Below are 18,228 nucleotides of genomic sequence, written 5' to 3'. Positions count from 1 at the left end.
GGAGAGAACCATGTGGTTCTTCTCTCTTCTCTTATTGATTTGTTCTATCACATTGATTGATTTGCAAATGTTGAACCATCCTTGTAACCCAGGGATGAAACCCAGGATTATTCTTGGTGGATAATCTTTTAAATGTGCTTTTGGATCGTGTTTGCCAGGATCTTGTTGAGAATCTTAGCATCCATATTCATCAGTGATATTGGTCTGAAATTCTCCTTTTTGGTAGGGTCTTTGCCTCATTTGGGGATCAGAGTAATGCTGACCTCATACAGAGTCTGGAAGTTTTCCTTCTGCTTCAATTTTTTGGAACAGCTTCAGGAGAACTGGTGTTATTTCTTTTTTGAAAGTTTGGTAGAAGTCCCCAGGAATCTGTCAGGTCCTGGATTCTTGTTTTTTGGGTGCTATTTGATCACTGCTGCAATCTCGTTACTAGGTATTGGTCTATTCAGGTTGTCAATTCCTTCCTGGTTCAATTTTGGGAATTGATAGTTTTCCAGGAATGCATCCATTTCATCTAGGTTGCTTAGCTTATTGGCGTATAACTGTTCATAATAATATCTGATGATTATTTCTACTTCCTTGGTGTTAGCTGTGATCTCTCCCTTTTCATTCATAATTTTATTAATTTGGGCTTTCTCTCTTTTCTTTTGGATTAGTGTGGCCAATGGTTTATCGATCTTATTGATTCTTTCAAAAAAACAGCTTCTAGTTTCATTGATATGTTGTACTGTATCTCTGGTTTCTACCTCATTGATCTCTGCTCTAATCTTGATTATTGCCCTTCTTGCGTATGGAGTGGTTTGATTTGTTGTTGATTCTCCAGTTCTTTAAGGTGTAGAGACAGCTGGTGTATTCTGGATTTTTCAATGTTTTTGAGGGAGGCTTGGATGGCTATGTATTTCCCCCTTAGAGCCGCCTTTGCTGTATCCCATAGGTTTTGGACCGAAGCAGCTTCATTCTCATTGGTTTCCATGGATTGTTTGAGTACTTCTTTGATCTCCTGCTTGATCCAAGCATTCTTAAGCAAGGTGGTCTTTAGCTTCCAGGTGTTTGAGTTCCTTCTGAACTTTTCCTTGTGATTGAGCTCCATTGTGATCGGAGAATATACAGGGAATAATGTCAGTCTTTTGGTATTGGTTGAGTCCTGATTTGTGAACCAGTATGTGGTCTATTTTAGAGAAGGTTCCATGTGCACTTGAGAAGAATGAGTATTCTCTTGTTTTAGGGTGAAATGTTCTGAATATGTCTATGAGTTCCATCTGGTCCAATGTCTCATTCAATGCTCTTATTTCGTTATTAAATTTCTGCTTCAATGATCTGACTATTACTGAGAGAAGCATATTAAGATCTCCTATTATTAATGTATTCATATAAATATGACTCTTTCTCTTGGTTAATAGTTTTCTTATGTATTTGGCAGCTCCCATATTGGGGACGTAGATATTTACAATTGTTAGATCATCTTGGTGGATAGTCCCTTTAAGAATTATGTAGTGTGGGGGAGTCAAGATGGCGGGGAAGTAGGAGGAGGCACCATTTCAACCTGTACCCTAAAGTGAGCTGATTACCTACTAAAGAACTCCGACCACCCATGAAATCAGCCTGAGATCAGAATTATACACGTCTGGATCTCTACAGGAGCAGAAGACGCCAGTGGCAGGTAAAGCAGACTGGGAGCATCGGACTGATATCAGAAGACAAACAAAAGGGGGAGTGAGCCAACAGCATCAGACTGATATCAGAAGATATCAAAAGGGGGAGGGAGCCACCAGAGGTGACCGATCAGAAAGTAACACCCCAACACGAGAGTGCTCTGAGTCTGGGGACCAGCATTAACTTGGAGTCTGGTTGAAAGCACTCAAAAAACAAAGAGCAAAGGATCACGGGGGGTAATAGTGGGAACCTGGGCGGTTAGGGTCAGGGACCTAAGTCCCGGACCCAGGACAGCCTCCCCTGGCGCGGAGCCAGAGAGAGTGCAGCGGAGAAATCAGGTCTCCGTCCCTGAGCCACTAGTGCGCCTGAATGCCAGCGCGCCCAAGAACAAATGGTGTCTGGCTCCCTGAGGGGCTGGGAGCCTGGCCAGACAGCAATCCTGAAATGCGCGCGTCCCACACCCTCCCTTGGGATAGGTGCTCATAGGCGCTAGCCTGGAGCTCTGGCATCCGGAAAAACCAGACATTCCCAGCCCAGGACAGCGGGAAAATCTCAGTGTGCAATCTCTGCTCGTAACCTCTCTGGCGGTCTGGAGCTGCCTAGACAGCCACCCCTGACCTGGTTTTGGGTACAATGAGGAGCTCCTGCATCCCCAGGGACAGTGACTCAGAACCAACTCTGCCAGCAGTTTTTGCAAAACAGTCTGAGGCTTCTCTCTGAGAGGGAGGTTGGGGTGCTGTTTGCTCTCCTCTAAACCCCCAAAAACCATCAAAAGCTGTAAAGGCGACAGAAAGCAGATGAAAGAACATAAAAACCCCCAGAGAACAAAAGGCTGAAAAAAACAGTTTCCTGAAAAAAAAAAGAGCTCACCCCCTTGAGGGGAGCGGGAGGACCTAACTCAGGGAACATCATTGTCTGAAAACCCACGTGGCAGGCCCCTCCCCCAGAAAACCAAACAGGAAGGAAGGAAAAAAAAAAAAGACTACAAGAGAACAACCACCACCACTTCATAAATACAACTTTTATTTTTAACTCTTTACCAATATTCTGGTTCTTTTTTTTTTTACATACAGATAATTTTTTAACCTATTTACCATCACACTGAGATGTCCAGTACATCAAATTCTTTAATAACCTTCTAACCTGAACTTTTTGATACATACACCATGTTTTTCTTTTGCTTTTCTATTTTTTAAATTCTTTTTTAATTTTAACTTAGTTTAGTCTAGTGTATTCTTGTTTAATTTTTATTTTCTACTATACATATAGAGTTAAACTTCAAGGTAATCCCCTTTCCCCAATCAATGCTACCCCTAAAGGCAAACCAGTTTCTAATCCCCCTGTAACTTAGGAAAGTTGAGTCCCTTAACAAAAACATCAGTATACCTTCAGGAAGAATCAAAATAACCTTCCTCACCCACACTGAGAATCTATAACCACTCTCCCAATTTTTCCTTCTGTCAGTGTTTCTGTGAATTTTGTTTGTCCTGATAATATATAAATCTTATACTTGGGGTTCTTTCTGATGAGGTTCTTCCCTTTTTTTTGCTTATATATACATTTTTTTTCTCTTGTCATATACTTTTATCACTCTTTTTGTTTGTCTGTTTTTGTTTGTATACTCCACAAATCTTACCTTGTGGCCCATTTGGGCTGAGCCATCTCTTTTATCTTCCCTTTTTTTCCTATCTCTCTCTCTCTCTTTATTTTTCCTTTTTTCTTTCCCCTTTTTTTTCTTTCTTCTTCTCTATTTCTTTTTCTTTTCTTTTTCTCTCATTTGGGTGGGGAATTCTGATTGCACAGAAGCGTTCCAGGGTGCACATTGACTGCACCACAATCGATAAGTCCAGCTGAATCTGCTCAGTCATCTCTTACCAAAATGACTAGGAGGAGGAATATCCAACAGAAGAAAAATACAGAGGATGGGCCTTCTGCAACAGAGCTAATGGCTATCGACATAGACAATATGTCAGAAAAGGAATTCAGACTAACAATTATCCAGGCAATAGCTAGGTTGGAGAAAGCCATGGATGACCAAACAGAATTGATTAGGGCAGAACTGAAAGCCACCAGAGATGATGTTCACAATGTTAGGGCAGAACTGAAAGCCACCAGGGATGATGTTCAAAATGCTCTCAATGAGTTCCAATCCAATCTAAATTCTCTAAAAGCTAGGGTAACTGAGACAGAAGATAGAATTAGTGATCTGGAGGACAAACAGATAGAGAGAAAGGATCAGGAGGAAGCCTGGAACAAACAGCTCAGAAGCCACAAAAACAGAATCAGGGAAATAAACGATGCCATGAAACATTCCAACGTCCGAATTATTAGAATCCCTGAAGGGGAAGAAAAAGAAAGAAGTCTAGAAGATATAGTGTAAGAAGTTGTCTATGAAAATTTTCCCAATCTCACAAATGGAAACAACGTTCATGTACTAGAGGCAGAAAGATTTCCTCCCAAGATTTTAGATTCTCGAAAGTCCTCATGGCACCTTATAGTTAGAATGAGGAATGATGTTTCAAGAGAGACCCTCTTAAAAGCAGCTAGGACAAAGAAGCTTCTTACATACAGAGGAAAGCCCATTAGAATAACGTCAGACCTTTCCACAGAGACCTGGCAAGCCAGGAAGGGCTGGCAAAATATATTCAGAGTACTAAATGAGAAGAACATGCAACCACGAATACTCTATCCAGCAAGACTGACATTTAAAATGGACGGAGAGATAAAGAGTTTCCAAGACCCGCAAGGCTTAAAAGACTATGCAACCACCAAGCCGACACTGCAGGAAATATTAAGGGGGGTCCTATAAAAGAGAAAAATCCTAAGAATATCATTGAAGAGAAATATAGAAACAATCTACAGACAGAAAGACTTCAAAGGCAACACGATGTCAATAAAAACCTATCTCTCAATAATCACTCTCAATGTGAATGGCCTCAATGCACCCATCAAATGACACAGGGTTGCAGATTGGATAAAACGACAGGGCCCATCCATATGTTGTCTACAAGAGACCCATTTTGAACCTAAGGATACACCCACACTGAAAGTGAAGGGATGGAGAAGCATCTTTCATGCCAATGGGCCTCAAAAGAAGGCCGGGGTAGCGATTCTCATATCAGATAAATTAGATTTTAAACTAAAGACTGTAGTCAGAGATACAGAAGGACACTACATAATTCTTAAAGGGACTATCCGCCACGACGATCTAACAATTGTGAATAGCAATGCCCCCAATATGGGAGCACCCAATTACATAAGAAAACTATTAATCAAGATAAAGAGTCATATTGATAGGAATACAATAATAGTAGGAGATCTTAATACACCTGTCTCAGAAATAGACAGATCATCGAAGCAGAAAATTAATAAAGAAATAAGAGCATTGAATGAAACATTGGACCAGATGGACCTCATAGACATATACAGAACATTCCACCCTAAAACAACAGAATACTCATTCTTCTCAAGTGCACATGGAACCTTCTCTAAAATAGACCACATACTGGGTCACAAAGCAGGACTCAATTGATACCAAAAGACTGACATTATTCCCTGCATATTCTCCGATCACAGTGCTTTGAAACTGGAGCTCAATCACAAGGAAAAGTTCAGAAGGAACTCAAACACCTGGAAGCTAAAGACCACCTTGCTTAAGAATGCTTAGATCAACCAGGAGATCAAAGATGAACTTAAACAATTCATGGAAACCATGAGAATGAAGACACCTCGGCCCAAAACCTATGGGATACAGCAAAGGCGGTTCTAAGGGGGAAATACATAGCCATCCAAGCCTCCCTCAAAAACGTTGAAAAATCCAGAATACACCAGCTGTCTCTACACCTTAAAGAACTGGAGAATCAGCAACAATCAAAGCAACTCCACATGCAAGAAGGGAAATAATCAAGATTAGAGCAGAGATCAATGAGGTAGAAACGAGAGATACAGTAGAACGTATCAATGAAACTAGAAGCTGGTTTTTTGAAAGAATCAATAAGATCGATAAACCATTGGCCACACTAATCCAAAAGAAAAGAGAGAAAGCCCAAATTAATAAAATTATGAATGAAAAGGGAGAGATCACAACTAACACCAAGTAAATAGAAACAATCATCAGAAATTATTACCAACAGTTATATGCCAATAAGCTAAGCAACCTAGATGAAATGGATGCATTCCTGGAAAGCTACAAACTCCCAAAATTGAACCAGGAAGAAATTGATGACCTGAATACACCGATATCTAGTAATGAGATTGAAGCAGTGATCAAAAACCTCCTAAAAAACAAGAGCCCAGGACCTGACGGATTCCCTGGGGAATTCTACCAAACTTTCAAAGAAGAAATAACACCAGTTCTCCTGAAGCTGTTCCAAAAAATTGAAGCAGAAGGAAAACTTCCAGACTCTTTTTATGAAGCCAGCATTACCCTGATCCCCAAACCAGGCAAAGACCCTACCAAAAAGGAGAATTTCAGACCAATATCACTGATGAATATGGATGCAAAGATTCTCAACAAGATCCTAGCAAACAGGATCCAGCAGCACATTAAAAAGATTATCCACCATGACCAGGTGGGATTCATCCCTGGGTTGCAAGGTTAGTTCAACATTCGCAAATCAATCAGTGTGATAGAACAAATCAATAAGAGAAGAGAGAAGAACCACATGGTCCTCTCAATTGATGCAGAAAAAGCACTTGACAAAATCCAGCATCCGTTTCTAATGAAAATGCTTCAAAGTATAGGGATAGAGGGAACATTCCTGAACTTCATAAAATCTATCTATGAAAGACCCACAGCAAATATCATCCTCAATGGGAAAAAGCTTGCAGCCTTCCTGTTGAGATCAGGAACACGACAAGGATGCCCACTCTCACCACTCTTGTTCAACATAGTATTAGAAGTTCTAGCAAGGGCAATCAGACAACAAAGAGAAATAAAAGGTATCCAAATTGGCAAGGAAGAAGTCAAACTCTCTCTCTTCGCAGATGACATGATTCTTTCTATGGAAAACCCCAAAGACTCCACCCCCATACTACTAGAACTCATACAGCAATTCGGTAACGTGGCAGGATACAAAGTCAATGTACAGAAATCAGTGGCTTTCTTATACACTAACAATGAAAATACAGAAAGGGAAATTAGAGAATCGATTCCATTTACTATAGCACCAAGAACCATAAGATACCTGGGCATAAACCTAACCAAAGAAGTAAAGGACCTGTACTCGAGGAACTACAGAACACTCATGAAAGAAATTGAAGAAGACACAAAAAGATGGAAGACTGTTCCATGCTCTTGGATTGGAAGAATAAACATTGTTAAAATGTCTTACTGCCTAGAGCAATCTATACTTTTAATGCCATTCCAATCAAAATTCTACCAATATTTTTCAAAGAGCTGGAGCAAATAATCCTAAAATTTGTATGGAATCAGAAGAGACCCCGAATTGCTAAGGAAACGTTGAAAAACAAAAACAAAACTGGCGGCATCACGTTACCCCGATTTCAAGCTTTACTACAAAGCTGTGATCACCAAGACAGTGTGGTGCTGGCATAAAAACAGACACATAGACCAGTGGAACAGAGTGGAGAGCCCAGATATGGACCCTCAACTCTATGGTCAAATAATCTTCGACAAAACAGGAAAAAATATTCAATGGAAAAAAGACAGTCTCTTCAATAAATGGTGCTGGGAAAACTGGACAGCGATATGTAGAAGAAAGAAATTCGACCATTCTCTTACACCGTACACAAAGATAAACTCGAAATGGATAAAAGACCTCAACGTGAGACAGGAATCTATCAGAATCCTAGAGGAGAACATAGTCAGTAACCTCTTCGATATCAGCCACAGCAACTTCTTTCAAGATATGTCTCCAAAGGCCAAGGAAACAAAAGCAAAAATGAACTTTTGGGACTTCATCAAGATCAAAAGCTTCTGCACAGCAAAGAAACAGTCAACAAGACAAAGAGGCAACCCACGGAATGGGAGAAGATATTTGCCAATGACCATACAGACAAAAGGTTGATATCCAGGATCTATAAAGAACTTCTCAAACACAACACACAAAAAAAACAGATAATCATATCAAAAAATGGGCAGAAGATATGAACAGACACTTCTCCAATGAAGACATACAAATGGCTATCAGACACATGAAAAAATGTTCATCATCACTAGCCATCAGGGAGATTCAAATTAAAACAACATTGGGATACCACCTAACACCAGTTAGAATGGCCAAAATTAGCAAGACAGGAAACAACATGTGTTGGAGAGGATGTGGAGAAAGGGGAACCCTCTCACACTCTTGGTGGGAATGCAAGTTAGTGCAGCCACTTTGGAGAACAGTGTGGAGATTCCTGAAGAAATTAAGATTAGAGCTTCCCTATGACCCTGCAATTGCACTGCTGGGTATTTACCCCAAAGATACAGATGTAGTGAAATGAAGGGCGATCTGTACCCCAATGTTTATTGCAGCAATGGCTATGGTCACCCATCCATATGTTGTCTAAAAGAGACCCATTTTGAACAAAGGATACACCCAGACTAAAAATGAAAGGACGGAGAAGAATCTTTCATGCCAATGGGCCTCAAAAGAAGGCCGGGGTAGCGATTCTCATATCAGATAAATTAGATTTTAACCTAAAGACTGTATTCAGAGATACAGAAGGACACTACATAATTCTTTTTTAATTAATTTATTTATTTTTATTTGTTTATTTACAGCATAACAGTGTTCATTGTTTTGGCATCACACCCAGTGCTCCATGCAGTACGTGCCCTCCCTATTACCCACCACCTGGTTCCTCAACCTCCCACCTCCCCCCCCCCCCACCGCCGCCCCTTCATAACCCTCTGGTTGTTTTTCAGAGTCCATAGTCTCTCATGGTTCATCTCCCCTTCCAGTTTCCCTCAACTTCCTCTCCTCTCCATCTCCCCATGTCCTCCATGTTATTTGTTATGCTCCACAAATAATGAGACCATATGATACTTGACTCTCTCTGCTTGACTTATTTCCTTGTTGTAGCCAATACCAGGACAGCAGAGGCTGTCTAGGCAGCTCCAGACCTCCAGAGAGGTTCCGAGCAGAGATGGCACACTGAGATTTTCCCGCTGTCCCGGGCTGGGAATGTATGGTTTTTCCGGATGCCAGAGCTCCAGCCTAGCACCTGTGAGCACCTCTCCCAAGGGAGGCTATGGGATGCATGTGTTTCAGGATTGCTTTCTGGCCAGGCTCCCAGCCCCTCACGGGATCCAGACCCCACTCATTCTTGGGTGCGCTGGCAGGTCAGGTGCACCTGCCGCTCAGGGACAGAGACCAGATTTCTCCACTGCACTCTCTCTGGCTCAGTGCCAGGGGAGGCTGTCCTGGGTCCAGGGACTTAGGTCCCTGACCCTAACTGCCCAGATTCCCACTATTTCCCTCCATCGTGATCCATTGCTCTTTGTTTTTTTGAGTGCTTTCAACCAGACTCCAAGTTAATGCTGGTCCCCAGACGCAGGGCACTCTCGTATTGGGGTATTACTTTCCAATCGGTCACCTCTGGTGGCTCCCTCCCCCTTTTGATATCTTTCGATATCAGTCCGTCGCTCCCAGTCTGCTTTACCTGCCACTGGCGTCTTCTACTCCTGTAGAGATCCAGAGGTGTATAATACTGATCTCAGGCTGATTTCATGGGTGGTCAGAGTTCTTTGGTAGGTAATCAGCTCACTTTAGGGTACAGGTTGAAACAGTGCCTCCTCCTATTTCCCCGCCCTCTTGACTCCCCTGCTCTTTGTTTTTTGAGTGCTTTCAACCAGACTCCAAGTTAATGGTGGTCCCCAGACACAGGGTACTCTCATATTGGGGTATTACTTTCTAATTGGTCACCTCTGGTCCCTCTCCCTTTTGTTTATCTTCTGATATCAGTCCAATGTTCCCACTCTGCTTTCCCTGCCACTGGCGTCTTCTGCTCCTGTAGAGATCCGGACGTGTATAATTCTGATCTCAGGCTGATTTCATGGGTGGTCAGAGTTCTTTGGTAGGTAATCAGCTCACTTTAGGGTACAGGTTGAAACAGTGCCTCCTCCTATTTCCCCGCCCTCTTGACTCCCCTGCTCTTTGTTTTTTGAGTGCTTTCAACCAGACTCCAAGTTAATGGTGGTCCCCAGACACAGGGTACTCTCGTATTGGGGTATTACTTTCTAATTGGTCACCTCTGGTCCCTCTCCCTTTTGTTTATCTTCTGATATCAGTCCAATGTTCCCACTCTGCTTTCCCTGCCACTGGCGTCTTCTGCTCCTGTAGAGATCCGGACGTGTATAATTCTGATCTCAGGCTGATTTCATGGGTGGTCAGAGTTCTTTGGTAGGTAATCAGCTCACTTTAGGGTACAGGTTGAAACAGTGCCTCCTCCTATTTCCCCGCCCTCTTGACTCCCCTGCTCTTTGTTTTTTGAGTGCTTTCAACCAGACTCCAAGTTAATGGTGGTCCCCAGACACAGGGTACTCTCGTATTGGGGTATTACTTTCTAATTGGTCACCTCTGGTCCCTCTCCCTTTTGTTTATCTTCTGATATCAGTCCAATGTTCCCACTCTGCTTTCCCTGCCACTGGCGTCTTCTGCTCCTGTAGAGATCCGGACGTGTATAATTCTGATCTCAGGCTGATTTCATGGGTGGTCAGAGTTCTTTGGTAGGTAATCAGCTCACTTTAGGGTACAGGTTGAAAAGGCGCCTCCTCCTACTTCCCCGCCTTCTTGACTCCCCCACCTTCTATACATTGTTTTCTTTACCAACTTCTTTCTCAGCCAGAAAGAGAAAGCACTTTCTGCTTGTTATAACAAATACATTACCAATATTTCTCCCCTGAAAATTGTGCTCTTCTCAGACTTTTTTGTACACATCAGCAACGTGGCACTTTCCCTCTACCACCACACATTTGTTTGTTAGTGCTTCTATCTTCTGGAACAAGAATTATTTGACAATTCTATTCTCCACAGGCTTGTTTCTCAGAGTTAAATCTGTGGTAGTTTCCCCACGATTCCCCATGATTCCACCCTCCATTTGAAAACACTTGTATCATTAGGAAGTTAGAACCTCCTACAGACCAAGATGGCAGAGGATTAGGGGACTCTGTTTCAACCCATACCCTGAATTTAGCTAGAAATCTACCAAACCACTATGAATACCTTTGAAATTACCCTGACATGTAAGATTATACATGTCTAATTTTGTGCGGGCAGGGGATCTTCAGTCAAGAGGTACAGACGTTGGAGTTGTTTTTACACAGTCAGATATTGGGAGATAAAAAGAAGGGGGAAGCAACCACCAGATGCTCGCCATTGGTAAGTAATATCGCAGTGAAAAGGCACCCTGCACTTGGGGACCAGTGATAGCTTAGAAATTGGTGGCTATGAGGAGGGAAAGGACTAATGACAGCTCTCAAAGAGAACAAAGGGGCTTAAGGGACAATCAGTGGGGACAGGCGGCTGCAGACAAGGACCTTTGCGCCAGCTACACCCACAGCCTGCCTCAGCCTATGAGGACCCAGTGCAGACTTGAGTCAGTGTTTCCCTGGGGCTGAGGATGCTGTCACCACTTCCATTCTGGTGCCCACTTCCACCTCTGTCTCAGCTGTGAGGACCTGGCTCAAACTGGAGTCCACATTCCCCAAAATGGCAGCCACTTGGGCCAGCTTATCTGTTCTGGTTATAGCTCATAGTTCTGTTAGCAAAGTGGTACAGAGACACTGAGAGTGTCCCTAGAGTGCCGGAGGCCACTGAGAGTGTTGCTGGGGGCACGGAGTTCCTGTGGGATGCTGTGGTATCCAATGGGGCCTCCAGAGAGGAGTGTTCTGGATGCTTCAGAGAAGAGCAGACTGTGGCTTTTTTCTGAGGCTGAGGTCTGGGGTGGACAGTATACTTTGGTCTGATCCTCCAAAAAGGCATGAAAATCCGCCAAAGAATGAAAGCCACCAGAGAACAAAAGCACTAAAAACCAGTTTCCACAGAGCCCAGCCTGTTGAGAGGGGACAGGGAAACTCTGCCCAAGCAGGATTGAATGAAAAACACATGGCAGACACTTCCGCCAGAAGACAAGCTGAAAGAACAAGAGGACAACAACCACAGGGTCCCCATAAGATCGTAAAACCACAACACCAGGAGAAAACAGTGTCTCTGGCAAGTTCAGTTCTCTAACAAAGGGAACAAAATGCACCCAGAAAGAACTGAAATACCTTTCCTCACCCACACGGGGGAATTAAAACCATCTTCTCATTACCCTCTCCTCTGCCCTTTTAATTTAGGGTGTTTTTTTTTTGTTGTTGTTGTTGTTGTTGTTGTTCATTTCTTTTGTATCGTTTTGTTGGTCTTTTTTGTTTGCTTGTTTGTGTACTTTATAACTCTTACTCTTGCGGCTCATTTTGGCTATTTTTTTTTCCTTTTTCCTTTTTTCTCTTTGGTGGTGACTTCCCAATGCTCCAAAGCACCCCAGGGTGCACTTTGCTGGGATAGTGATTGATATTCTTGGCTTTACATCCCCTCAACCACAACTAACAGAATGAGTAAGAGGAGAAACTCCCAAAAAAGAGACTCAGAGGCAACGGCCTCTCCCCCAGATCTAATGCATATGGATCAAACCAAGATGTCAGAAATAGACTTCAGGAGGGGAGCCTGTGTGGCTCAGTGGGTTAAAGCCTATGCCTATGGCTCAGTTCATGATCTCAGGGTCCTGAGATCAAGCCTCACATTGGGCTTTCTGCTCAGCAGGGAGCCTGCTTCCCCTCCCCTCTCTCTGCCTGTCTCTCTGCCTACTTGTAATCTCTGTCTGTCAAGTGAATAAATAAAATCTTTAAAAACAAGAAAAGAAAAGAGATATACTTCAGGATAGCAGTTATGAAGACAATAGTCAGGCTGGAGAAAATTATTAATGACAAAGTAGATTAATCAACGGTAGAAGTGAGAGTGGATATGACAGAATTTAAAATGCTATCAATGAGATACAATCTAATCTGGATACTCTAACACTTAGAATAAGTGAGACAGAAGAATGAATTAGCAGTCTTGAAAATAAAATAATAGAAAAGAAGAAGCAGGACAAGGACTGGAACAAAGAGCTTAAAATCCATGCAAACAGAATTAGAGAAATAAATGCTGCCATGAAAAGTTCCAGTGTCAGAGTTATTGGGATCCCTGAGGAGGTGGAGTGAGAGGACCAGAAGATATATTTGGGCGATTTGTAGCTGAGAACTTCCCTAATTTGGAGGCATGAAACATGCAATTATGTTCAAGGGTAGAGAGGATTCCCCACCCCCCCAAGATCAATGAAGGCAGACCAATGCCCAGGCATGTAATAGTGAAACTCCTATATCTTAGAACCAAAGAAACCATTTAAAGGGCACGTAGGGTGAAGAGATTCCTTATGTACAGAGGGAAGAGGATCAGAATAACATCAGACCTGTCCACAGGCAAACCATAAAGGGCTGGCAAGGCATATTCAGTGTACTGAATGAAAAGAATATGCAGCCAAGTATGTTTTATTTGGCAAGGCTGCCATTCAGAATGGATAGAGAGATAAGACACTTCCAAGACCAGCAGAGACTGCAAAACTATGTGAGCACTAAATGGGCCCATTAAAGGGTGCTCTTTAAAAGAAGAAGGACCCCAGGGGTGATATAGAACAGAAATATACAGAGACAATCTATAGAAACAAGGACTCCATAGACAACATGATGGCAATAAAATCTTATCTTTCAATAATGATTCTCATCATGAAGAGTGTCAGTGCTCCCATAAAACAACACGGGGTTGCACACTGAATAAAAAGACAGGGCCCATCTATATGCTGTCTAAAAGAGAATCATTTTGAACTAAAGATATATCCAGGCTGAAAGTGAAAGGATGGGGAAGGTTGGTATCTTTCATGCCAATGGACCTCAAAGAAAGCTTGAGTACCAATTCTCACAGCAGGCAATTTAGATTTTAAGGTAAAGACTGTAATCAGAGATACATAAGGACACTGTATCATTTTTAAAGGGTATATCCGAGAAGAAGATCTAACAATTGTAAATATCTATGCCAACATGGGAGTAGCCAACTACATAAGCCAACTCTTAACCCAAATAAAGAAAAATATCAATTATAATATGTTAATTGTAGAGGAACGTACAACTCCTCTCTCAGCAATAGACTGACCACCAAAGCAGAAAATCAACAAAGAAACAAGAGTTTTGAATGACACACTGAACCTGGTGGACCTCATAGATATATACAGGACATTCCATCCTAAAACAACAGAATACAATTTTTCTCAAGTGTTCATGGAACTTTCTCCAGATAAGAGCATATACTGGGATGCAAATCAGGTCTCAACTGATACCAAAAGATTGATATTATTCCCTGCATAGTCTCAGACCACAAGGCTTTGAAACTGGAACTCAATCACAAGAAAAAGTTTGGAAGGAATTCAAACTCTTGGAATCTAAAGACAATCCTGCTTAAGAATGTTTTGGTCACTGCAATTGCACTACTGAGTATTTACTCCAAAGATACAGATGTAGTGAAAATAAGGGCCATCTGTTCTCCAATGTTCATAGCAGCAATGGCCACGGTCGCCAAACTATGGAAAGAACAAAGATGCCCTTCAACAGATGCATGGATAAGGAAGATGTGGTCCATTTACACTATGGAGTATTATGCCTCCATCAGAAAGGATGAATACCAAACTTCTGTATCAACAGAGACAGGACTGGAGGAGTTTATGCTGAGTAAAATAAGTCAAGCAGAGAGAGTCTATTATCATATGATTTCACTTATTTGTGGAGCATAACAAAGAACATGGAAGACATAGAGAGATGGAGAAGAGAAGGGAGTTGAGGGAAATTGGAAGGGGAGATGAACCATGACAGACTCTGGACTCTGAAAAATAATCTGAGCGTTTTTAAGGGGTGGGTTGTGGGTTGTTGTGGGAGCCAGGTGGTGGGTATTATGGAAGGCATGTATTGCATGGAGCACTGGGTGTGGTGCATAAACAATGAATTCTCGTACACTGGAAACAAGTTAAAAAATTTAAAAAAATTAAAAAACAATGTTTGAGTCAATCAGGAAATTAAAGAAGTTAAACAATTCATGGGAACCAGTGAGAACAAATGTATACGGGTCCAAAACCTATGGGATATGGCATCAAAGGCAGTCGTGAGGGGGAGATACATAGCCATTCATTCTTACAAAAAAAAAAAAATCCAGACTACAGCAGCTCTCTTTATACCTTAAAAAACTGGGGAATAAACAAAAAATAAGCCTCACCCACACATGAGAAGGGAAATAATTAAGATCAGACCAGAGATCAATGTACTAGAAACCAGAAATACAGTAGAACACATCAACATTCTTAGACGATGACATTTTGAAGGAATTAATGAGATTGATAAACTACTTGGCCAGACTTATCAAAAAGCAAAGAGAAAGGACCCAAATTAATAAAATTATGACTGAAAAGGGAGAGATCATGACTAATACTGAGGAAATAGAAACGATCAGAAATTATTATCAATAGCGATATGCCAATAAGTTAAGGACCTAGACGATATGGATACATCCCTGGAAAATTATAAACTTCCAAGACTGAAACGGGAAGGAACTGACAATCTGAACAGACCAAGAACAAGATTGAAGCAGTGATCAAAAACTTCCCCCCACCCCCAAAAGAGTCCAGGACCTGAAGGAGTCCCTGGGATATCTACCAAACATTCAAAGAAGAAATAATACCTTTTATCCTTAAGCTATCTCAAAAAAATAGAAACAGAAGGAAATGTTCCAGACTCCCTCTATAAGGCCAGGATTACCTTGATCTCAAATCCAGGCAAGGATCCCATAAAAAAGGAGAATTTCTGACCAATATCTCTGATAAATATGGATTCCAAGATTCTTAGCAGGATCCTGACTTATAGGATCCAACAGTACATTAAAAAGATTACCCACCATGGCCAGGTGGGATTTATTCCTGGGATGCAAGCGTGGTTGAACATCCACAGTTCAATCAAAGTGATAGAATAAATCAATAAGAGAAGCAAGAAGAACGACATTGTCCTTTAATTGATGCAGAAAAAGCATTTGACAAAATACAGCATAGTTTCTTGATTAAAACTCCTCAGAGTACAGGGAAAGAGGGAATATTCCTCAACTTCATAAAGTCCATCTAGAAAAATCCACAGTGAGTATCATTCTCAATAGGGAAAAACTGAGAGCTTTTCCATTGAATCAGGAATGTGACAACGATGCACACTCTTGAAACTAGTTTTCATCACAGTACTAGATATCCTAGCAACAACAAAAAAAATGTATTCAAATTAGCAAAGAAGATGTGAAACTCTCTCTCTTTGTAGATGACATAATACTCTATGTGGAAAAATCACAAAGACTCCACCGCCATATTGCTAAAACTCATACAGCAATTCAGTAATGTGAGAGGATAGAAATTCAATGCACAGATATCAGTTGCTTTCTTATACACTGTCGATGAAACTATGGAAAGAGAAATTAGTGCATTGATTCTATATAGAGTAGCACCAAAAACCATAAGGCACCTGGGAATAAACTTAACCAAAGAGGTAAATGATCTATACTCTGGGAACAACAGAACACTCATGAAAGAAATTGAAGAAGACACAAAATGGAGTATGGAAGAACAAGATGGAAAAACATTCCATGCTTATGGATTGGAAGAATAAACATTGCAAAAATGTCTCTCCTGGGAAGCAAGAGACGGGGAAGTAGGAGGAGGCGCCCTTTCAACCTGTACCCTAAAGTGAGCTGATTATTGACCAAAGAACTCCGATCACCCATGAAATCAGACTGGAGATCAGAATTATACACGTCTGGATCTCTACAGGAGCAGAAGACACCAGTGGCAGGTAAAGCAGAGTGGGAACATTGGACTGATATTGGAAGATAAACGAAAGGGGGAGGGAGCCACCAGAGGCGACTGATTGGAAAGTAATACCGCAATACCATAGTGTCCTGTATCTGGGGACGAGCAATAGCTTGGAGTCTGGTTGAAAGCACTCAAAAGTGCTGTGAAGTGTGTAAACTTGGTGATTCACAGACCTGTGCCCCTGAGGATAAAAATACATTATATGTTTATTAAAAAAAAAAAAAACTGGAAGGGGAGGCAAACCATAAGAGACTACGGACTCTGAAAAACAACCCGAGGGTTTCAAAGGGGCGGGGGTGGGAGGTTGGGGGAAACAGGTGGTGGGTGATGGGGAGGGCATGTATTGCATGGAGCACTGGGTGTTGTTCAAAAACAATGAATACTGTTACGCTGAAAAAATAAATTAATTAATTAAAAAAAATAAACAACACTTTTAACCAAAAAAAAAAAAAAAAAAAAGAAAGAAAGCACTCAAAAAAAAAAAAAAAAAAAAGAGCAAAGGAGATCGCGGGGGGCATATTGTGGGAAAAAGGGCGGTTAGGAACAGGGGCTTAAGGCCCCGGACCCAGGACACCTTTCCCTGGCGCTGAGCCAGAGAGAGTGCAGTGGAGAGACCAGGTCTTGGTCCCTGACCCACCATCTCCCCTGAGCCACCAGCAAGCTCGAGAATGCATGGGCCTGGCTCCCAAGTTTCCAAGACCGGCAAAGCTTAAAAGACTATGCAACCACCAAGCCGACATGGCAGAAATATTAAGGGGGGTTCTATCAAAGAGAAAAAATCCTAAGAATATCATTGAACAGAAATATAGAAACAATCTACAGACAGAGAGACTTCAAAGGTAACAAGATGTCAATCAAAACGTATCTATCAATATCACTCTCAATGTGAATGGCCTAAATGCACACATAAAACGACACAGGGTTCAAGAAAAAGACAGGACCCATCCATATGTTGTCTATAAGAGACCCATTTTAAACCTAAGGATACACCCAGACTGAAAGTGAAGGGATGGAGAAGCATCTTTCATGCCAATGGGCCTCAAAAGAAGGCCGGAGTAGCAATTCTCTTATCAGATAAATTAGATTTTAAACTAGAGACTGTAGTCAGAGATACAGAAGGACACTACATCATTCTTAAAGGGACTATCCACCAAAATGATCTAACAATTGTAAATATCTATGCCCCAATATGGGAGCACCCAATTACATAAGAAAACTATTAACCAAGATAAAGAGTCATACTGATATGAATACATTAATAGTAGGAGATCTTAATATGCCTCTCTCAGTAATAGATCATCGAAACAGAAAATCAATAAATAAATAAGAGCATTGAATGAGACATTGGACCAGATGGACCTCAGAGACATATACAGAACATTCCACCCTAAAACAACAGAATACTCATTCTTCTCAAGTACACATGGAAACTTCTCCAGAATAGGCCACATACTGGGTCACAAAGCAGGACTCAACTGATACCAAAAGACTGACATGATTCCCTGCATATTCTCAGATCACAATGCTTTGAAACTGGAGCTCAATCACAAGGAAAAGTTCAGAAGGAACTCAAACACCTGGAAGCTAAAGACCACCTTGCTTAAGAATGCTTGGATAAACCAGGAGATCAAAGATGAACTTAAACAATTCATGGAAACCAAT

This window comes from Meles meles, chromosome Y (assembly GCF_922984935.1).
Source record: "Meles meles chromosome Y, mMelMel3.1 paternal haplotype, whole genome shotgun sequence".
Classification (NCBI taxonomy): domain Eukaryota; kingdom Metazoa; phylum Chordata; class Mammalia; order Carnivora; family Mustelidae; genus Meles; species Meles meles.
The sequence above is the reverse complement of the archived record's forward strand: the minus strand, read 5'-3'. Positions refer to the sequence as shown.